Source organism: Euprymna scolopes, chromosome 18, assembly GCF_053919585.1.
Source record: "Euprymna scolopes isolate OS-2025 chromosome 18, ASM5391958v1, whole genome shotgun sequence".
Lineage (NCBI taxonomy): Eukaryota > Metazoa > Mollusca > Cephalopoda > Sepiida > Sepiolidae > Euprymna > Euprymna scolopes.
In genome coordinates, this window is record NC_136499.1 from 127,857,697 (window position 1) to 127,873,362 (window position 15,666).

Here is a 15,666-nt window from a genome sequence, read left to right on the forward strand (position 1 = left end):
TTGGAAAAACTCATAAAAATGCGTTCGATTTTAATGTAAAATATTAGATAAAAAAAAAAAAACAAAATATCATTAAATTATCAGATTTGGTTAATAAATATTGAAATTGTAATAGTTAAAATTATGGCACGTCTTCGCTTACGGCCATATCACGTTGAAAACATCGGTTCTCGTCCGATCCCCGAAGTTAAGCAACGTAGAGCCTGGTCAGTACTTAGATGGGTGACCGCTTGGGAATACCAGGTGCTGTAAGCATTTCCCCTGAATTTTTGGAAAAACTCATAAAAATGCGTTCGATTTTAATGTAAAATATTAGATAAAAAAACAAAAAACAAAATATCATTACATTATCAGATTTGGTAAATAAATATTGAAATTGTAATAGTTAAAATTATGGCACGTCTTCGCTTACGGCCATATCACGTTGAAAACACCGGTTCTCGTCCGATCCCCGAAGTTAAGCAACGTAGAGCCTGGTCAGTACTTAGATGGGTGACCGCTTGGGAATACCAGGTGCTGTAAGCATTTCCCCTGAATGTTTGGAAAAACTCATAAAAATGCGTTCGATTTTAATGTAAAATATTAGATAAAAAAACAAAAAACAAAATATCATTACATTATCAGATTTGGTAAATAAATATTGAAATTGTAATAGTTAAAATTATGGCACGTCTTCGCTTACGGCCATATCACGTTGAAAACACCGGTTCTCGTCCGATCCCCGAAGTTAAGCAACGTAGAGCCTGGTCAGTACTTAGATGGGTGACCGCTTGGGAATACCAGGTGCTGTAAGCATTTCCCCTGAATTTTTGGAAAAACTCATAAAAATGCGTTCGATTTTAATGTAAAATATTAGATAACAAAAACAAAAAACAAAATATCATTACATTATCAGATTTGGTAAATAAATATTGAAATTGTAATAGTTAAAATTATGGCACGTCTTCGCTTACGGCCATATCACGTTGAAAACACCGGTTCTCGTCCGATCCCCGAAGTTAAGCAACGTAGAGCCTGGTCAGTACTTAGATGGGTGACCGCTTGGGAATACCAGGTGCTGTAAGCATTTCCCCTGAATTTTTGGAAAAACTCATAAAAATGCGTTCGATTTTAATGTAAAATATTAGATAAAAAAACAAAAAACAAAATATCATTACATTATCAGATTTGGTAAATAAATATTGAAATTGTAATAGTTAAAATTATGGCACGTCTTCGCTTACGGCCATATCACGTTGAAAACACCGGTTCTCGTCCGATCCCCGAAGTTAAGCAACGTAGAGCCTGGTCAGTACTTAGATGGGTGACCGCTTGGGAATACCAGGTGCTGTAAGCATTTCCCCTGAATTTTTGGAAAAACTCATAAAAATGCGTTCGATTTTAATGTAAAATATTAGATAAAAAAACAAAAAACAAAATATCATTACATTATCAGATTTGGTAAATAAATATTGAAATTGTAATAGTTAAAATTATGGCACGTCTTCGCTTACGGCCATATCACGTTGAAAACACCGGTTCTCGTCCGATCCCCGAAGTTAAGCAACGTAGAGCCTGGTCAGTACTTAGATGGGTGACCGCTTGGGAATACCAGGTGCTGTAAGCATTTCCCCTGAATTTTTGGAAAAACTCATAAAAATGCGTTCGATTTTAATGTAAAATATTAGATAAAAAAACAAAAAACAAAATATCATTACATTATCAGATTTGGTAAATAAATATTGAAATTGTAATAGTTAAAATTATGGCACGTCTTTGCTTACGGCCATATCACGTTGAAAAAACCGGTTCTCGTCCGATCGCCGAAGTTAAGCAACGTAGAGCCTGGTCAGTACTTAGATGGGTGACCGCTTGGGAATACCAGGTGCTGTAAGCATTTCCCCTGAATTTTTGGAAAAACTCATAAAAATGCGTTCGATTTTAATGTAAAATATTAGATAAAAAAACAAAAAACAAAATATCATTACATTATCAGATTTGGTAAATAAATATTGAAATTGTAATAGTTAAAATTATGGCACGTCTTCGCTTACGGCCATATCACGTTGAAAACATCGGTTCTCGTCCGATCCCCGAAGTTAAGCAACGTAGAGCCTGGTCAGTACTTAGATTGGTGACCGCTTGGGAATACCAGGTGCTGTAAGCATTTCCCCTGAATTTTTGGAAAAACTCATAAAAATGCGTTCGATTTTAATGTAAAATATTAGATAACAAAAACAAAAAACAAAATATCATTACATTATCAGATTTGGTAAATAAATATTGAAATTGTAATAGTTAAAATTATGGCACGTCTTCGCTTACGGCCATATCACGTTGAAAACACCGGTTCTCGTCCGATCCCCGAAGTTAAGCAACGTAGAGCCTGGTCAGTTCTTAGATGGGTGACCGCTTGGGAATTCCAGGTGCTGTAAGCATTTCCCCTGAATTTTTGGAAAAACTCATAAAAATGCGTTCGATTTTAATGTAAAATATTAGATAAAAAAACAAAAAACAAAATATCATTACATTATCAGATTTGGTAAATAAATATTGAAATTGTAATAGTTAAAATTATGGCACGTCTTCGCTTACGGCCATATCACGTTGAAAACACCGGTTCTCGTCCGATCCCCGAAGTTAAGCAACGTAGAGCCTGGTCAGTACTTAGATGGGTGACCGCTTGGGAATACCAGGTGCTGTAAGCATTTCCCCTGAATTTTTGGAAAAACTCATAAAAATGCGTTCGATTTTAATGTAAAATATTAGATAAAAAAACAAAAAACAAAATATCATTACATTATCAGATTTGGTAAATAAATATCAAAATTGTAATAGTTAAAATTATGGCACGTCTTCGGTTACGGCCATATCACGTTGTAAACACCGGTTCTCGGCCGATCCCCGAAGTTAAGCAACGTAGAGCCTGGTCAGTACTTAGATTGGTGACCGCTTGGGAATACCAGGTGCTGTAAGCATTTCCCCTGAATTTTTGGCAAAAACTCATAAAAATGCGTTCGATTTTAATGTAAAATATTAGATAAAAAAACAAAAAACAAAATATCATTACATTATCAGATTTGGTAAATAAATATTGAAATTGTAATAGTTAAAATTATGGCACGTCTTCGCTTACGGCCATATCACGTTTAAAAAAACCGGTTCTCGTCCGATCCCCGAAGTTAAGCAACGTAGAGCCTGGTCAGTACTTAGATGGGTGACCGCTTGGGAATACCAGGTGCTGTAAGCATTTCCCCTGAATTTTTGGAAAAACTCATAAAAATGCGTTCGATTTTAATGTAAAATATTAGATAAAAAAACAAAAAACAAAATATCATTACATTATCAGATTTGGTAAATAAATATTGAAATTGTAATAGTTAAAATTATGGCACGTCTTCGCTTACGGCCATATCACGTTGAAAACATCGGTTCTCGTCCGATCCCCGAAGTTAAGCAACGTAGAGCCTGGTCAGTACTTAGATGGGTGACCGCTTGGGAATACCAGGTGCTGTAAGCATTTCCCCTGAATTTTTGGAAAAACTCATAAAAATGCGTTCGATTTTAATGTAAAATATTAGATAAAAAAACAAAAAACAAAATATCATTACATTATCAGATTTGGTAAATAAATATTGAAATTGTAATAGTTAAAATTATGGCACGTCTTCGCTTACGGCCATATCACGTTGAAAACACCGGTTCTCGTCCGATCCCCGAAGTTAAGCAACGTAGAGCCTGGTCAGTACTTAGATGGGTGACCGCTTGGGAATACCAGGTGCTGTAAGCATTTCCCCTGAATTTTTGGAAAAACTCATAAAAATGCGTTCGATTTTAATGTAAAATATTAGATAAAAAAACAAAAAACAAAATATCATTACATTATCAGATTTGGTAAATAAATATTGAAATTGTAATAGTTAAAATTATGGCACGTCTTCGCTTACGGCCATATCACGTTGAAAACACCGGTTCTCGTCCGATCCCCGAAGTTAAGCAACGTAGAGCCTGGTCAGTACTTAGATGGGTGACCGCTTGGGAATACCAGGTGCTGTAAGCATTTCCCCTGAATTTTTGGAAAAACTCATAAAAATGCGTTCGATTTTAATGTAAAATATTAGATAACAAAAACAAATAAAGTATCATTAAATTATAAGATTTGGTAAATAAATATTGAAATTGTAATAGTTAAAATTATGGCACTTCTTCGCTTACGGCCATATCACGTTGAAAACACCGGTTCTCGTCCGATCCCCGAAGTTAAGCAACGTAGAGCCTGGTCAGTACTTAGATGGGTGACCGCTTGGGAATACCAGGTGCTTTAAGCATTTCCCCTGAATTTTTGGAAAAACTCATAAAAATGCGTTCGATTTTAATGTAAAATATTAGATAACAAAAACAAAAAACAAAATATCATTACATCATCAGATTTGGTAAATAAATATTAAAATTGTAATAGTTAAAATTATGGCACGTCTTCGCTTACGGCCATATCACGTTGAAAACACCGGTTCTCGTCCGATCCCCGAAGTTAAGCAACGTAGAGCCTGGTCAGTACTTAGATGGGTGACCGCTTGGGAATACCAGGTGCTGTAAGCACTTCCCCTGAATTTTTGGAAAAACTCATAAAAATGCGTTCGATTTTAATGAAAAATATTAGATAAAAAAACAAAAAACAAAATATCATTACATTATCAGATTTGGTAAATAAATATTGAAATTGTAATAGTTAAAATTATGGCACGTCTTCGCTTACGGCCATATCACGTTTAAAAAACCGGTTCTCGTCCGATCCCCGAAGTTAAGCAACGTAGAGCCTGGTCAGTACTTAGATGGGTGACCGCTTGGGAATACCAGGTGCTGTAAGCATTTCCCCTGAATTTTTGGAAAAACTCATAAAAATGCGTTCGATTTTAATGTAAAATATTAGATAAAAAAACAAAAAACAAAATATCATTACATTATCAGATTTGGTAAATAAATATTGAAATTGTAATAGTTAAAATTATGGCACGTCTTCGTTTACGGCCATATCACGTTGAAAACACCGGTTCTCGTCCGATCCCCGAAGTTAAGCAACGTAGAGCCTGGTTAGTACTTAGATGGGTGACCGCTTGGGAATACCAGGTGCTGTAAGCATTTCCCCTGAATTTTTGGAAAAACTCATAAAAATGCGTTCGATTTTAATGTAAAATATTAGATAACAAAAACAAAAAACAAAATATCATTACATTATCAGATTTGGTACATAAATATTGAAATTGTAATAGTTAAAATTATGGCACGTCTTCGCTTACGGCCATATCACGTTGAAAACACCGGTTCTCGTCCGATCCCCGAAGTTAAGCAACGTAGAGCCTGGTCAGTACTTAGATGGGTGACCGCTTGGGAATACCAGGTGCTGTAAGCATTTCCCCTGAATTTTTGGAAAAACTCATAAAAATGCGTTCGATTTTAATGTAAAATATTAGATAACAAAAACAAAAAACAAAATATCATTACATTATCAGATTTGGTAAATAAATATTAAAATTGTAATAGTTAAAATTATGGCACGTCTTCGCTTACGGCCATATCACGTTGAAAACACCGGTTCTCGTCCGATCCCCGAAGTTAAGCAACGTAGAGCCTGGTCAGTACTTAGATGGGTGACCGCTTGGGAATACCAGGTGCTGTAAGCATTTCCCCTGAATGTTTGGAAAAACTCATAAAAATGCGTTCGATTTTAATGAAAAATATTAGATAAAAAAACAAAAAACAAAATATCATTACATTATCAGATTTGGTAAATAAATATTGAAATTGTAATAGTTAAAATTATGGCACGTCTCCGCATACGGCCATATCACGTTGAAAACACCGGTTCTCGTCCGATCCCCGAAGTTAAGCAACGTAGAGCCTGGTCAGTACTTAGATGGGTGACCGCTTGGGAATACCAGGTGCTGTAAGCATTTCCCCTGAATTTTTGGAAAAACTCATAAAAATGTGTTCGATTTTAATGTAAAATATTAGATAACAAAAACAAAAAACAAAATATCATTACATGATCAGATTTGGTAAATAAATATTGAAATTGTAATAGTTAAAATTATGGCACTTCTTCGCTTACGGCCATATCACGTATAAAACACCGGTTCTCGTCCGATCCCCGAAGTTAAGCAACGTAGAGCCTGGTCAGTACTTAGATGGGTGACCGCTTGGGAATACCAGGTGCTGTAAGCATTTCCCCTGAATTTTTGGAAAAACTCATAAAAATGCGTTCGATTTTAATGTAAAATATTAGATAAAAATCAAAAAACAAAATATCATTACATTATCAGATTTGGTACATAAATATTGAAATTGTAATAGTAAAAATTATGGCACTTCTTCGCTTACGGCCATATCACGTTGAAAACACCGGTTCTCGTCCGATCCCGAAGTTAAGCAACGTAGAGCCTGGTCACTACTTAGATGTGTGACCGCTTGGGAATACCAGGTGCTGTAAGCATTTCCCCTGAATTTTTGGAAAAACTCATAAAAATGCGTTCGATTTTAATGTAAAATATTAGATAACAAAAACAAAAAACAAAATATCATTACATTATCAGATTTGGTAAATAAATATTAAAATTGTAATAGTTAAAATTATGGCACGTCTTCGCTTACGGCCATATCACGTTGAAAACACCGGTTCTCGTCCGATCCCCGAAGTTAAGCAACGTAGAGCCTGGTCAGTACTTAGATGGGTGACCGCTTGGGAATACCAGGTGCTGTAAGCATTTCCCCTGAATTTTTGGAAAAACTCATAAAAATGCGTTCGATTTTAATGTAAAATATTAGGTAAAAAAAACAAAAAACAAAATATCATTACATTATCAGATTTGGTAAATAAATATTAAAATTGTAATAGTTAAAATTATGGCACGTCTTCGCTTACGGCCATATCACGTTGAAAACACCGGTTCTCGTCCGATCCCCGAAGTTAAGCAACGTAGAGCCTGGTCAGTACTTACATGGGCGACCGCTTGGGAATACCAGGTGCTGTAAGCATTTCCCCTGAATGTTTGGAAAAACTCATAAAAATGCGTTCGATTTTAATGAAAAATATTAGATAAAAAAACAAAAAACAAAATATCATTACATTATCAGATTTGGTAAATAAATATTGAAATTGTAATAGTTAAAATTATGGCACGTGTCCGCATACGGCCATATCACGTTGAAAACACCGGTTCTCGTCCGATCCTCGAAGTTAAGCAACGTAGAGCCTGGTCAGTACTTAGATGGGTGACCGCTTGGGAATACCAGGTGCTGTAAGCATTTCCCCTGAATTTTTGGAAAAACTCATAAAAATGCGTTCGATTTTAATGTAAAATATTAGATAAAAAAACAAAAAACAAAATATCATTACATTATCAGATTTGGTAAATAAATATTGAAATTGTAATAGTTAAAATTATGGCACTTCTTCGCTTACGGCCATATCACGTATAAAACACCGGTTCTCGTCCGATCCCCGAAGTTAAGCAACGTAGAGCCTGGTCAGTACTTAGATGGGTGACCGCTTGGGAATACCAGGTGCTGTAAGCATTTCCCCTGAATTTTTGGAAAAACTCATAAAAATGCGTTCGATTTTAATGTAAAATATTAGATAAAAAAACAAAAAACAAAATATCATTACATTATCAGATTTGGTACATAAATATTGAAATTGTAATAGTTAAAATTATCGCACTTCTTCGCTTACGGCCATATCACGTATAAAACACCGGTTTTCGTCCGATCCCCGAAGTTAAGCAACGTAGAGCCTGGTCAGTACTTAGATGGGTGACCGCTTGGGAATACCAGGTGCTGTAAGCATTTCCCCTGAATTTTTGGAAAAACTCATAAAAATGCGTTCGATTTTAATGTAAAATATTAGATAAAAAAACAAAAAACAAAATATCATTACATTATCAGATTTGGTAAATAAATATTGAAATTGTAATAGTTAAAATTATGGCACGTCTTCGCTTACGGCCATATCACGTTGAAAAAACCGGTTCTCGTCCGATCCCCGAAGTTAAGCAACGTAGAGCCTGGTCAGTACTTAGATGGGTGACCGCTTGGGAATACCAGGTGCTGTAAGCATTTCCCCTGAATTTTTGGAAAAACTCATAAAAATGCGTTCGATTTTAATGTAAAATATTAGATAAAAAAACAAAAAACATAATATCATTACATTATCAGATTTGGTAAATAAATATTAAAATTGTAATAGTTAAAATTATGGCACGTCTTCGCTTACGGCCATATCACGTTGAAAACACCGGTTCTCGTCCGATCCCCGAAGTTAAGCAACGTAAAGCCTGGTCAGTACTTAGATGGGTGACCGCTTGGGAATACCAGGTGCTGTAAGCATTTCCCCTGAATTTTTGGAAAAACTCATAAAAATGCGTTCGATTTTAATGTAAAATATTAGATAAAAAAACAAAAAACAAAATATCATTACATTATCAGATTTGGTAAATAAATATTGAAATTGTAATAGTTAAAATTATGGCACGTCTTCGCTTACGGCCATATCACGTTGAAAACACCGGTTCTCGTCCGATCCCCGAAGTTAAGCAACGTAGAGCCTGGTCAGTACTTAGATGGGTGACCGCTTGGGAATACCAGGTGCTGTAAGCATTTCCCCTGAATTTTTGGAAAAACTCATAAAAATGCGTTCGATTTTAATGTAAAATATTAGGTAAAAAACACAAATAAAGTATCATTAAATTATCAGATTTGGTAAATAAATATTGAAATTGTAATAGTAAAAATTATGGCACTTCTTCGCTTACGGCCATATCACGTTGAAAACACCGGTTCTCGTCCGATCCCGAAGTTAAGCAACGTAGAGCCTGGTCACTACTTAGATGTGTGACCGCTTGGGAATACCAGGTGCTGTAAGCATTTCCCCTGAATTTTTGGAAAAACTCATAAAAATGCGTTCGATTTTAATGTAAAATATTAGATAACAAAAACAAAAAACAAAATATCATTACATTATCAGATTTGGTAAATAAATATTAAAATTGTAATAGTTAAAATTATGGCACGTCTTCGCTTACGGCCATATCACGTTGAAAACACCGGTTCTCGTCCGATCCCCGAAGTTAAGCAACGTAGAGCCTGGTCAGTACTTAGATGGGTGACCGCTTGGGAATACCAGGTGCTGTAAGCATTTCCCCTGAATTTTTGGAAAAACTCATAAAAATGCGTTCGATTTTAATGTAAAATATTAGATAAAAAAACAAAAAACAAAATATCATTACATTATCAGATTTGGTAAATAAATATTAAAATTGTAATAGTTAAAATTATGGCACGTCTTCGCTTACGGCCATATCACGTTGAAAACACCGGTTCTCGTCCGATCCCCGAAGTTAAGCAACGTAGAGCCTGGTCAGTACTTAGATGGGCGACCGCTTGGGAATACCAGGTGCTGTAAGCATTTCCCCTGAATGTTTGGAAAAACTCATAAAAATGCGTTCGGTTTTAATGAAAAATATTAGATAAAAAAACAAAAAACAAAATATCATTACATTATCAGATTTGGTAAATAAATATTGAAATTGTAATAGTTAAAATTATGGCACGTCTCCGCATACGGCCATATCACGTTGAAAACACCGGTTCTCGTCCGATCCTCGAAGTTAAGCAACGTAGAGCCTGGTCAGTACTTAGATGGGTGACCGCTTGGGAATACCAGGTGCTGTAAGCATTTCCCCTGAATTTTTGGAAAAACTCATAAAAATGCGTTCGATTTTAATGTAAAATATTAGATAAAAAAACAAAAAACAAAATATCATTACATTATCAGATTTGGTAAATAAATATTGAAATTGTAATAGTTAAAATTATGGCACGTCTTCGCTTACGGCCATATCACGTATAAAACACCGGTTCTCGTCCGATCCCCGAAGTTAAGCAACGTAGAGCCTGGTCAGTACTTAGATGGGTGACCGCTTGGGAATACCAGGTGCTGTAAGCATTTCCCCTGAATTTTTGGAAAAACTCATAAAAATGCGTTCGATTTTAATGTAAAATATTAGATAAAAATCAAAAAACAAAATATCATTACATTATCAGATTTGGTACATAAATATTGAAATTGTAATAGTTAAAATTATCGCACTTCTTCGCTTACGGCCATATCACGTATAAAACACCGGTTTTCGTCCGATCCCCGAAGTTAAGCAACGTAGAGCCTGGTCAGTACTTAGATGGGTGACCGCTTGGGAATACCAGGTGCTGTAAGCATTTCCCCTGAATTTTTGGAAAAACTCATAAAAATGCGTTCGATTTTAATGTAAAATATTAGATAAAAAAACAAAAAACAAAATATCATTACATTATCAGATTTGGTAAATAAATATTGAAATTGTAATAGTTAAAATTATGGCACGTCTTCGCTTACGGCCATATCACGTTGAAAAAACCGGTTCTCGTCCGATCCCCGAAGTTAAGCAACGTAGAGCCTGGTCACTACTTAGATGTGTGACCGCTTGGGAATACCAGGTGCTGTAAGCATTTCCCCTGAATTTTTGGAAAAACTCATAAAAATGCGTTCGATTTTAATGTAAAATATTAGATAAAAAAACAAAAAACAAAATATCATTACATTATCAGATTTGGTAAATAAATATTGAAATTGTAATAGTTAAAATTATGGCACGTCTTCGCTTACGGCCATATCACGTTGAAAACACCGGTTCTCGTCCGATCCCCGAAGTTAAGCAACGTAAAGCCTGGTCAGTACTTAGATGGGTGACCGCTTGGGAATACCAGGTGCTGTAAGCATTTCCCCTGAATTTTTGGAAAAACTCATAAAAATGCGTTCGATTTTAATGTAAAATATTAGATAAAAAAACAAAAAACAAAATATCATTACATTATCAGATTTGGTAAATAAATATTGAAATTGTAATAGTTAAAATTATGGCACGTCTTCGCTTACGGCCATATCACGTTGAAAACACCGGTTCTCGTCCGATCCCCGAAGTTAAGCAACGTAGAGCCTGGTAAGTACTTAGATGGGGGACCGCTTGGGAATACCAGGTGCTGTAAGCATTTCCCCTGAATTTTTGGAAAAACTCATAAAAATGCGTTCGATTTTAATGTAAAATATTAGGTAAAAAACACAAATAAAGTATCATTAAATTATCAGATTTGGTAAATAAATATTGAAATTGTAATAGTTAAAATTATGGCACGTCTTCGCTTACGGCCATATCACGTTGAAAACACCGGTTCTCGTCCGATCCCGAAGTTAAGCAACGTAGAGCCTGGTCACTACTTAGATGTGTGACCGCTTGGGAATACCAGGTGCTGTAAGCATTTCCCCTGAATTTTTGGAAAAACTCATAAAAATGCGTTCGATTTTAATGTAAAATATTAGATAACAAAAACAAAAAACAAAATATCATTACATTATCAGGTTTGGTAAATAAATATTAAAATTGTAATAGTTAAAATTATGGCACGTCTTCGCTTACGGCCATATCACGTTGAAAACACCGGTTCTCGTCCGATCCCCGAAGTTAAGCAACGTAGAGCCTGGTCAGTACTTAGATGGGTGACCGCTTGGGAATACCAGGTGCTGTAAGCATTTCCCCTGAATTTTTGGAAAAACTCATAAAAATGCGTTCGATTTTAATGTAAAATATTAGATAAAAAAACAAAAAACAAAATATCATTACATTATCAGATTTGGTAAATAAATATTGAAATTGTAATAGTTAAAATTATGGCACGTCTTCGCTTACGGCCATATCACGTTGAAAAAACCGGTTCTCGTCCGATCCCCGAAGTTAAGCAACGTAGAGCCTGGTCAGTACTTAGATGGGTGACCGCTTGGGAATACCAGGTGCTGTAAGCATTTCCCCTGAATTTTTGGAAAAACTCATAAAAATGCGTTCGATTTTAATGTAAAATATTAGATAAAAAAACAAAAAACAAAATATCATTACATTATCAGATTTGGTAAATAAATATTGAAATTGTAATAGTTAAAATTATGGCACGTCTTCGCTTACGGCCATATCACGTTGAAAACACCGGTTCTCGTCCGATCCCCGAAGTTAAGCAACGTAAAGCCTGGTCAGTACTTAGATGGGTGACCGCTTGGGAATACCAGGTGCTGTAAGCATTTCCCCTGAATTTTTGGAAAAACTCATAAAAATGCGTTCGATTTTAATGTAAAATATTAGATAAAAAAACAAAAAACAAAATATCATTACATTATCAGATTTGGTAAATAAATATTGAAATTGTAATAGTTAAAATTATGGCACGTCTTCGCTTACGGCCATATCACGTTGAAAACACCGGTTCTCGTCCGATCCCCGAAGTTAAGCAACGTAGAGCCTGGTCAGTACTTAGATGGGGGACCGCTTGGGAATACCAGGTGCTGTAAGCATTTCCCCTGAATTTTTGGAAAAACTCATAAAAATGCGTTCGATTTTAATGTAAAATATTAGGTAAAAAACACAAATAAAGTATCATTAAATTATCAGATTTGGTAAATAAATATTGAAATTGTAATAGTTAAAATTATGGCACGTCTTCGCTTACGGCCATATCACGTTGAAAACACCGGTTCTCGTCCGATCCCGAAGTTAAGCAACGTAGAGCCTGGTCACTACTTAGATGTGTGACCGCTTGGGAATACCAGGTGCTGTAAGCATTTCCCCTGAATTTTTGGAAAAACTCATAAAAATGCGTTCGATTTTAATGTAAAATATTAGATAACAAAAACAAAAAACAAAATATCATTACATTATCAGATTTGGTAAATAAATATTAAAATTGTAATAGTTAAAATTATGGCACGTCTTCGCTTACGGCCATATCACGTTGAAAACACCGGTTCTCGTCCGATCCCCGAAGTTAAGCAACGTAGAGCCTGGTCAGTACTTAGATGGGTGACCGCTTGGGAATACCAGGTGCTGTAAGCATTTCCCCTGAATTTTTGGAAAAACTCATAAAAATGCGTTCGATTTTAATGTAAAATATTAGGTAAAAAAAACAAAAAACAAAATATCATTACATTATCAGATTTGGTAAATAAATATTGAAATTGTAATAGTTAAAATTATGGCACGTCTTCGCTTACGGCCATATCACGTTGAAAACACCGGTTCTCGTCCGATCCCCGAAGTTAAGCAACGTAGAGCCTGGTCAGTACTTAGATGGGTGACCACTTGGGAATACCAGGTGCTGTAAGCATTTCCCCTGAATTTTTGGAAAAACTCATAAAAATGCGTTCGATTTTAATGTAAAATATTAGATAAAAAAACAAAAAACAAAATATCATTACATTATCAGATTTGGTAAATAAATATTGAAATTGTAATAGTTAAAATTATGGCACGTCTTCGCTTACGGCCATATCACGTTGAAAACACCGGTTCTCGTCCGATCCCCGCAGTTCAGCAACGTAGAGCCTGGTCAGTACTTAGATGGGTGACCGCTTGGGAATACCAGGTGCTGTAAGCATTTCCCCTGAATTTTTGGAAAAACTCATAAAAATGCGTTCGATTTTAATGTAAAATATTAGATAAAAAAACAAAAAACAAAATATCATTACATTATCAGATTTGGTTAATAAATATTGAAATTGTAATAGTTAAAATTATGACACGTCTTCGGTTACGGCCATATCACGTTGAAAACACCGGTTCTCGTCCGATCCCCGAAGTTAAGCAACCTAGATTCTGGTCAGTACTTAGATGGGTGACCGCTTGGGAATACCAGGTGCTGTAAGCATTTCCCCTGAAGTTTTGGAAAAACTCATAAAAATGCGTTCGATTTTAATGTAAAATATTAGATAAAAAAACAAAAAACAAAATATCATTACATTATCAGATTTGGTAAATAAATATTGAAATTGTAATAGTTAAAATTATGGCACGTCTTCGCTTACGGCCATATCACGTTGAAAACACTGGTTCTCGTCCGATCCCCGAAGTTAAGCAACGTAGAGCCTGGTCAGTACTTAGATGGGTGACCGCTTGGAAATACCAGGTGCTGTAAGCATTTCCCCTGAATTTTTGGAAAAACTCATAAAAATGCGTTCGATTTTAATGTAAAATATTAGATAAAAAAACAAAAAACAAAATATCATTACATTATCAGATTTGGTAAATAAATATTGAAATTGTAATAGTTAAAATTATGGCAAGTCTTCGCTTACGGCCATATCACGTTGAAAACACCGGTTCTCGTCCGATCCCCGAAGTTAAGCAACGTAGAGCCTGGTCAGTACTTAGATGGGTGACCGCTTGGGAATACCAGGTGCTGTAAGCATTTCCCCTGAATTTTTGGAAAAACTCATAAAAATGCGTTCGATTTTAATGTAAAATATTAGATAAAAAAACAAAAAACAAAATATCATTACATTATCAGATTTGGTAAATAAATATTGAAATTGTAATAGTTAAAATTATGGCACGTCTTCGCTTACGGCCATATCACGTTGAAAACACCGGTTCTCGTCCGATCCCCGAAGTTAAGCAACGTAGAGCCTGGTCAGTACTTAGATGGGTGACCGCTTGGGAATACCAGGTGCTGTAAGCATTTCCCCTGAATTTTTGGAAAAACTCATAAAAATGCGTTCGATTTTAATGTAAAATATTAGGTAAAAAACACAAATAAAGTATCATTAAATTATCAGATTTGGTAAATAAATATTGAAATTGTAATAGTTAAAATTATGGCACTTCTTCGCTTACGGCCATATCACGTTGAAAACACCGGTTCTCGTCCGATCCCGAAGTTAAGCAACGTAGAGCCTGGTCACTACTTAGATGGGTGACCGCTTGGGAATACCAGGTGCTGTAAGCATTTCCCCTGAATTTTTGGAAAAACTCATAAAAATGCGTTCGATTTTAATGTAAAATATTAGATAACAAAAACAAAAAACAAAATATCATTACATTATCAGATTTGGTAAATAAATATTAAAATTGTAATAGTTAAAATTATGGCACGTCTTCGCTTACGGCCATATCACGTTGAAAACACCGGTTCTCGTCCGATCCCCGAAGTTAAGCAACGTAGAGCCTGGTCAGTACTTAGATGGGTGACCGCTTGGGAATACCAGGTGCTGTAAGCATTTCCCCTGAATTTTTGGAAAAACTCATAAAAATGCGTTCGATTTTAATGTAAAATATTAGGTCAAAAAAACAAAAAACAAAATATCATTACATTATCAGATTTGGTAAATAAATATTGAAATTGTAATAGTTAAAATTATGGCACGTCTTCGCTTACGGCCATATCACGTTGAAAACACCGGTTCTCGTCCGATCCCCGAAGTTAAGCAACGTAGAGCCTGGTCAGTACTTAGATGGGTGACCGCTTGGGAATACCAGGTGCTGTAAGCATTTCCCCTGAATTTGTGGAAAAACTCATAAAAATGCGTTCGATTTTAATGTAAAATATTAGATAAAAAACAAAAAACAAAATATCATTACATTATCAGATTTGGTTAATAAATATTGAAATTGTAATAGTTAAAATTATGACACGTCTTCGCTTACGGCCATATCACGTTGAAAACACCGGTTCTCGTCCGATCCCCGAAGTTAAGCAACGTAGACTCTGGTCAGTACTTAGATGGGTGACCGCTTGGGAATACCAGGTGCTGTAAGCATTTCCCCTGAATTTTTGGAAAAA

At 35.4% G+C, this 15,666-nt stretch overlaps 51 non-coding genes and 7 pseudogenes across 51 annotated transcripts; all 58 read left to right on the top strand.

Moving 5' to 3' along the window:
- Positions 1 to 136: 136 nt before the first annotated feature.
- LOC145300020 (5S ribosomal RNA) lies at positions 137 to 255 on the top strand. The gene has a single exon (XR_013872259.1). It is a non-coding gene; the product is annotated as a 5S ribosomal RNA (ribosomal RNA).
- Positions 256 to 406: 151 nt separating this feature from the next.
- Positions 407 to 525, top strand: LOC145298819 (5S ribosomal RNA). Its single transcript, XR_013871087.1, has one exon. It is a non-coding gene; the product is annotated as a 5S ribosomal RNA (ribosomal RNA).
- Positions 526 to 676: 151 nt separating this feature from the next.
- LOC145298820 (5S ribosomal RNA) lies at positions 677 to 795 on the top strand. The gene has a single exon (XR_013871088.1). It is a non-coding gene; the product is annotated as a 5S ribosomal RNA (ribosomal RNA).
- Positions 796 to 947: 152 nt separating this feature from the next.
- On the top strand, positions 948 to 1,066 carry LOC145298821 (5S ribosomal RNA). Its single transcript, XR_013871089.1, has one exon. It is a non-coding gene; the product is annotated as a 5S ribosomal RNA (ribosomal RNA).
- Positions 1,067 to 1,217: 151 nt separating this feature from the next.
- LOC145298822 (5S ribosomal RNA) lies at positions 1,218 to 1,336 on the top strand. The gene has a single exon (XR_013871090.1). It is a non-coding gene; the product is annotated as a 5S ribosomal RNA (ribosomal RNA).
- Positions 1,337 to 1,487: 151 nt separating this feature from the next.
- LOC145298824 (5S ribosomal RNA) lies at positions 1,488 to 1,606 on the top strand. Its single transcript, XR_013871091.1, has one exon. It is a non-coding gene; the product is annotated as a 5S ribosomal RNA (ribosomal RNA).
- Positions 1,607 to 1,757: 151 nt separating this feature from the next.
- On the top strand, positions 1,758 to 1,876 carry LOC145299580 (5S ribosomal RNA). The gene has a single exon (XR_013871832.1). It is a non-coding gene; the product is annotated as a 5S ribosomal RNA (ribosomal RNA).
- A 151-nt stretch (positions 1,877 to 2,027) lies between these two features.
- LOC145301079 (5S ribosomal RNA) lies at positions 2,028 to 2,146 on the top strand. Its single transcript, XR_013873280.1, has one exon. It is a non-coding gene; the product is annotated as a 5S ribosomal RNA (ribosomal RNA).
- A 152-nt stretch (positions 2,147 to 2,298) lies between these two features.
- LOC145300347 (5S ribosomal RNA) lies at positions 2,299 to 2,417 on the top strand. The gene has a single exon (XR_013872574.1). It is a non-coding gene; the product is annotated as a 5S ribosomal RNA (ribosomal RNA).
- Positions 2,418 to 2,568: 151 nt separating this feature from the next.
- Positions 2,569 to 2,687, top strand: LOC145298825 (5S ribosomal RNA). Its single transcript, XR_013871092.1, has one exon. It is a non-coding gene; the product is annotated as a 5S ribosomal RNA (ribosomal RNA).
- A 151-nt stretch (positions 2,688 to 2,838) lies between these two features.
- Positions 2,839 to 2,957, top strand: LOC145301366 (5S ribosomal RNA; annotated as a pseudogene).
- A 152-nt stretch (positions 2,958 to 3,109) lies between these two features.
- LOC145301149 (5S ribosomal RNA) lies at positions 3,110 to 3,229 on the top strand. The gene has a single exon (XR_013873350.1). It is a non-coding gene; the product is annotated as a 5S ribosomal RNA (ribosomal RNA).
- A 151-nt stretch (positions 3,230 to 3,380) lies between these two features.
- On the top strand, positions 3,381 to 3,499 carry LOC145300022 (5S ribosomal RNA). Its single transcript, XR_013872261.1, has one exon. It is a non-coding gene; the product is annotated as a 5S ribosomal RNA (ribosomal RNA).
- A 151-nt stretch (positions 3,500 to 3,650) lies between these two features.
- LOC145298826 (5S ribosomal RNA) lies at positions 3,651 to 3,769 on the top strand. The gene has a single exon (XR_013871093.1). It is a non-coding gene; the product is annotated as a 5S ribosomal RNA (ribosomal RNA).
- Positions 3,770 to 3,920: 151 nt separating this feature from the next.
- Positions 3,921 to 4,039, top strand: LOC145298827 (5S ribosomal RNA). Its single transcript, XR_013871094.1, has one exon. It is a non-coding gene; the product is annotated as a 5S ribosomal RNA (ribosomal RNA).
- Positions 4,040 to 4,188: 149 nt separating this feature from the next.
- On the top strand, positions 4,189 to 4,307 carry LOC145300513 (5S ribosomal RNA). The gene has a single exon (XR_013872731.1). It is a non-coding gene; the product is annotated as a 5S ribosomal RNA (ribosomal RNA).
- Positions 4,308 to 4,459: 152 nt separating this feature from the next.
- On the top strand, positions 4,460 to 4,578 carry LOC145298829 (5S ribosomal RNA). Its single transcript, XR_013871096.1, has one exon. It is a non-coding gene; the product is annotated as a 5S ribosomal RNA (ribosomal RNA).
- Positions 4,579 to 4,729: 151 nt separating this feature from the next.
- Positions 4,730 to 4,848, top strand: LOC145300681 (5S ribosomal RNA). Its single transcript, XR_013872895.1, has one exon. It is a non-coding gene; the product is annotated as a 5S ribosomal RNA (ribosomal RNA).
- A 151-nt stretch (positions 4,849 to 4,999) lies between these two features.
- Positions 5,000 to 5,118, top strand: LOC145298723 (5S ribosomal RNA). Its single transcript, XR_013870994.1, has one exon. It is a non-coding gene; the product is annotated as a 5S ribosomal RNA (ribosomal RNA).
- Positions 5,119 to 5,270: 152 nt separating this feature from the next.
- On the top strand, positions 5,271 to 5,389 carry LOC145298830 (5S ribosomal RNA). The gene has a single exon (XR_013871097.1). It is a non-coding gene; the product is annotated as a 5S ribosomal RNA (ribosomal RNA).
- Positions 5,390 to 5,541: 152 nt separating this feature from the next.
- Positions 5,542 to 5,660, top strand: LOC145298831 (5S ribosomal RNA). Its single transcript, XR_013871098.1, has one exon. It is a non-coding gene; the product is annotated as a 5S ribosomal RNA (ribosomal RNA).
- A 151-nt stretch (positions 5,661 to 5,811) lies between these two features.
- On the top strand, positions 5,812 to 5,930 carry LOC145299930 (5S ribosomal RNA). The gene has a single exon (XR_013872172.1). It is a non-coding gene; the product is annotated as a 5S ribosomal RNA (ribosomal RNA).
- A 152-nt stretch (positions 5,931 to 6,082) lies between these two features.
- LOC145300599 (5S ribosomal RNA) lies at positions 6,083 to 6,201 on the top strand. The gene has a single exon (XR_013872813.1). It is a non-coding gene; the product is annotated as a 5S ribosomal RNA (ribosomal RNA).
- A 150-nt stretch (positions 6,202 to 6,351) lies between these two features.
- On the top strand, positions 6,352 to 6,469 carry LOC145301372 (5S ribosomal RNA; annotated as a pseudogene).
- A 152-nt stretch (positions 6,470 to 6,621) lies between these two features.
- LOC145298832 (5S ribosomal RNA) lies at positions 6,622 to 6,740 on the top strand. The gene has a single exon (XR_013871099.1). It is a non-coding gene; the product is annotated as a 5S ribosomal RNA (ribosomal RNA).
- A 152-nt stretch (positions 6,741 to 6,892) lies between these two features.
- LOC145300225 (5S ribosomal RNA) lies at positions 6,893 to 7,011 on the top strand. The gene has a single exon (XR_013872458.1). It is a non-coding gene; the product is annotated as a 5S ribosomal RNA (ribosomal RNA).
- Positions 7,012 to 7,162: 151 nt separating this feature from the next.
- LOC145300733 (5S ribosomal RNA) lies at positions 7,163 to 7,281 on the top strand. Its single transcript, XR_013872945.1, has one exon. It is a non-coding gene; the product is annotated as a 5S ribosomal RNA (ribosomal RNA).
- A 151-nt stretch (positions 7,282 to 7,432) lies between these two features.
- Positions 7,433 to 7,551, top strand: LOC145300600 (5S ribosomal RNA). The gene has a single exon (XR_013872814.1). It is a non-coding gene; the product is annotated as a 5S ribosomal RNA (ribosomal RNA).
- Positions 7,552 to 7,702: 151 nt separating this feature from the next.
- LOC145300977 (5S ribosomal RNA) lies at positions 7,703 to 7,821 on the top strand. Its single transcript, XR_013873182.1, has one exon. It is a non-coding gene; the product is annotated as a 5S ribosomal RNA (ribosomal RNA).
- A 151-nt stretch (positions 7,822 to 7,972) lies between these two features.
- On the top strand, positions 7,973 to 8,091 carry LOC145300248 (5S ribosomal RNA). Its single transcript, XR_013872479.1, has one exon. It is a non-coding gene; the product is annotated as a 5S ribosomal RNA (ribosomal RNA).
- Positions 8,092 to 8,242: 151 nt separating this feature from the next.
- LOC145300278 (5S ribosomal RNA) lies at positions 8,243 to 8,361 on the top strand. The gene has a single exon (XR_013872508.1). It is a non-coding gene; the product is annotated as a 5S ribosomal RNA (ribosomal RNA).
- A 151-nt stretch (positions 8,362 to 8,512) lies between these two features.
- LOC145298833 (5S ribosomal RNA) lies at positions 8,513 to 8,631 on the top strand. The gene has a single exon (XR_013871100.1). It is a non-coding gene; the product is annotated as a 5S ribosomal RNA (ribosomal RNA).
- Positions 8,632 to 8,780: 149 nt separating this feature from the next.
- LOC145301373 (5S ribosomal RNA) lies at positions 8,781 to 8,898 on the top strand (annotated as a pseudogene).
- A 152-nt stretch (positions 8,899 to 9,050) lies between these two features.
- Positions 9,051 to 9,169, top strand: LOC145298835 (5S ribosomal RNA). Its single transcript, XR_013871102.1, has one exon. It is a non-coding gene; the product is annotated as a 5S ribosomal RNA (ribosomal RNA).
- A 151-nt stretch (positions 9,170 to 9,320) lies between these two features.
- Positions 9,321 to 9,439, top strand: LOC145299473 (5S ribosomal RNA). The gene has a single exon (XR_013871729.1). It is a non-coding gene; the product is annotated as a 5S ribosomal RNA (ribosomal RNA).
- Positions 9,440 to 9,590: 151 nt separating this feature from the next.
- LOC145300734 (5S ribosomal RNA) lies at positions 9,591 to 9,709 on the top strand. The gene has a single exon (XR_013872946.1). It is a non-coding gene; the product is annotated as a 5S ribosomal RNA (ribosomal RNA).
- Positions 9,710 to 9,860: 151 nt separating this feature from the next.
- LOC145300601 (5S ribosomal RNA) lies at positions 9,861 to 9,979 on the top strand. The gene has a single exon (XR_013872815.1). It is a non-coding gene; the product is annotated as a 5S ribosomal RNA (ribosomal RNA).
- Positions 9,980 to 10,129: 150 nt separating this feature from the next.
- Positions 10,130 to 10,248, top strand: LOC145300978 (5S ribosomal RNA). Its single transcript, XR_013873183.1, has one exon. It is a non-coding gene; the product is annotated as a 5S ribosomal RNA (ribosomal RNA).
- A 151-nt stretch (positions 10,249 to 10,399) lies between these two features.
- On the top strand, positions 10,400 to 10,518 carry LOC145301317 (5S ribosomal RNA; annotated as a pseudogene).
- A 151-nt stretch (positions 10,519 to 10,669) lies between these two features.
- Positions 10,670 to 10,788, top strand: LOC145300279 (5S ribosomal RNA). Its single transcript, XR_013872509.1, has one exon. It is a non-coding gene; the product is annotated as a 5S ribosomal RNA (ribosomal RNA).
- Positions 10,789 to 10,939: 151 nt separating this feature from the next.
- Positions 10,940 to 11,058, top strand: LOC145299398 (5S ribosomal RNA). Its single transcript, XR_013871655.1, has one exon. It is a non-coding gene; the product is annotated as a 5S ribosomal RNA (ribosomal RNA).
- A 149-nt stretch (positions 11,059 to 11,207) lies between these two features.
- Positions 11,208 to 11,325, top strand: LOC145301374 (5S ribosomal RNA; annotated as a pseudogene).
- A 152-nt stretch (positions 11,326 to 11,477) lies between these two features.
- LOC145298836 (5S ribosomal RNA) lies at positions 11,478 to 11,596 on the top strand. The gene has a single exon (XR_013871103.1). It is a non-coding gene; the product is annotated as a 5S ribosomal RNA (ribosomal RNA).
- Positions 11,597 to 11,747: 151 nt separating this feature from the next.
- On the top strand, positions 11,748 to 11,866 carry LOC145300249 (5S ribosomal RNA). The gene has a single exon (XR_013872480.1). It is a non-coding gene; the product is annotated as a 5S ribosomal RNA (ribosomal RNA).
- Positions 11,867 to 12,017: 151 nt separating this feature from the next.
- LOC145300280 (5S ribosomal RNA) lies at positions 12,018 to 12,136 on the top strand. Its single transcript, XR_013872510.1, has one exon. It is a non-coding gene; the product is annotated as a 5S ribosomal RNA (ribosomal RNA).
- Positions 12,137 to 12,287: 151 nt separating this feature from the next.
- LOC145299472 (5S ribosomal RNA) lies at positions 12,288 to 12,406 on the top strand. Its single transcript, XR_013871728.1, has one exon. It is a non-coding gene; the product is annotated as a 5S ribosomal RNA (ribosomal RNA).
- A 149-nt stretch (positions 12,407 to 12,555) lies between these two features.
- LOC145301375 (5S ribosomal RNA) lies at positions 12,556 to 12,673 on the top strand (annotated as a pseudogene).
- Positions 12,674 to 12,825: 152 nt separating this feature from the next.
- On the top strand, positions 12,826 to 12,944 carry LOC145298837 (5S ribosomal RNA). The gene has a single exon (XR_013871104.1). It is a non-coding gene; the product is annotated as a 5S ribosomal RNA (ribosomal RNA).
- Positions 12,945 to 13,096: 152 nt separating this feature from the next.
- On the top strand, positions 13,097 to 13,215 carry LOC145298803 (5S ribosomal RNA). Its single transcript, XR_013871072.1, has one exon. It is a non-coding gene; the product is annotated as a 5S ribosomal RNA (ribosomal RNA).
- A 151-nt stretch (positions 13,216 to 13,366) lies between these two features.
- Positions 13,367 to 13,485, top strand: LOC145300743 (5S ribosomal RNA). The gene has a single exon (XR_013872954.1). It is a non-coding gene; the product is annotated as a 5S ribosomal RNA (ribosomal RNA).
- A 151-nt stretch (positions 13,486 to 13,636) lies between these two features.
- LOC145301348 (5S ribosomal RNA) lies at positions 13,637 to 13,755 on the top strand (annotated as a pseudogene).
- Positions 13,756 to 13,906: 151 nt separating this feature from the next.
- LOC145300644 (5S ribosomal RNA) lies at positions 13,907 to 14,025 on the top strand. The gene has a single exon (XR_013872858.1). It is a non-coding gene; the product is annotated as a 5S ribosomal RNA (ribosomal RNA).
- A 151-nt stretch (positions 14,026 to 14,176) lies between these two features.
- LOC145298838 (5S ribosomal RNA) lies at positions 14,177 to 14,295 on the top strand. The gene has a single exon (XR_013871105.1). It is a non-coding gene; the product is annotated as a 5S ribosomal RNA (ribosomal RNA).
- Positions 14,296 to 14,446: 151 nt separating this feature from the next.
- On the top strand, positions 14,447 to 14,565 carry LOC145298839 (5S ribosomal RNA). The gene has a single exon (XR_013871106.1). It is a non-coding gene; the product is annotated as a 5S ribosomal RNA (ribosomal RNA).
- A 149-nt stretch (positions 14,566 to 14,714) lies between these two features.
- LOC145301086 (5S ribosomal RNA) lies at positions 14,715 to 14,832 on the top strand. Its single transcript, XR_013873287.1, has one exon. It is a non-coding gene; the product is annotated as a 5S ribosomal RNA (ribosomal RNA).
- Positions 14,833 to 14,984: 152 nt separating this feature from the next.
- LOC145298841 (5S ribosomal RNA) lies at positions 14,985 to 15,103 on the top strand. Its single transcript, XR_013871108.1, has one exon. It is a non-coding gene; the product is annotated as a 5S ribosomal RNA (ribosomal RNA).
- Positions 15,104 to 15,255: 152 nt separating this feature from the next.
- On the top strand, positions 15,256 to 15,374 carry LOC145298842 (5S ribosomal RNA). Its single transcript, XR_013871109.1, has one exon. It is a non-coding gene; the product is annotated as a 5S ribosomal RNA (ribosomal RNA).
- Positions 15,375 to 15,524: 150 nt separating this feature from the next.
- Positions 15,525 to 15,643, top strand: LOC145300895 (5S ribosomal RNA). The gene has a single exon (XR_013873103.1). It is a non-coding gene; the product is annotated as a 5S ribosomal RNA (ribosomal RNA).
- Positions 15,644 to 15,666: the final 23 nt, after the last annotated feature.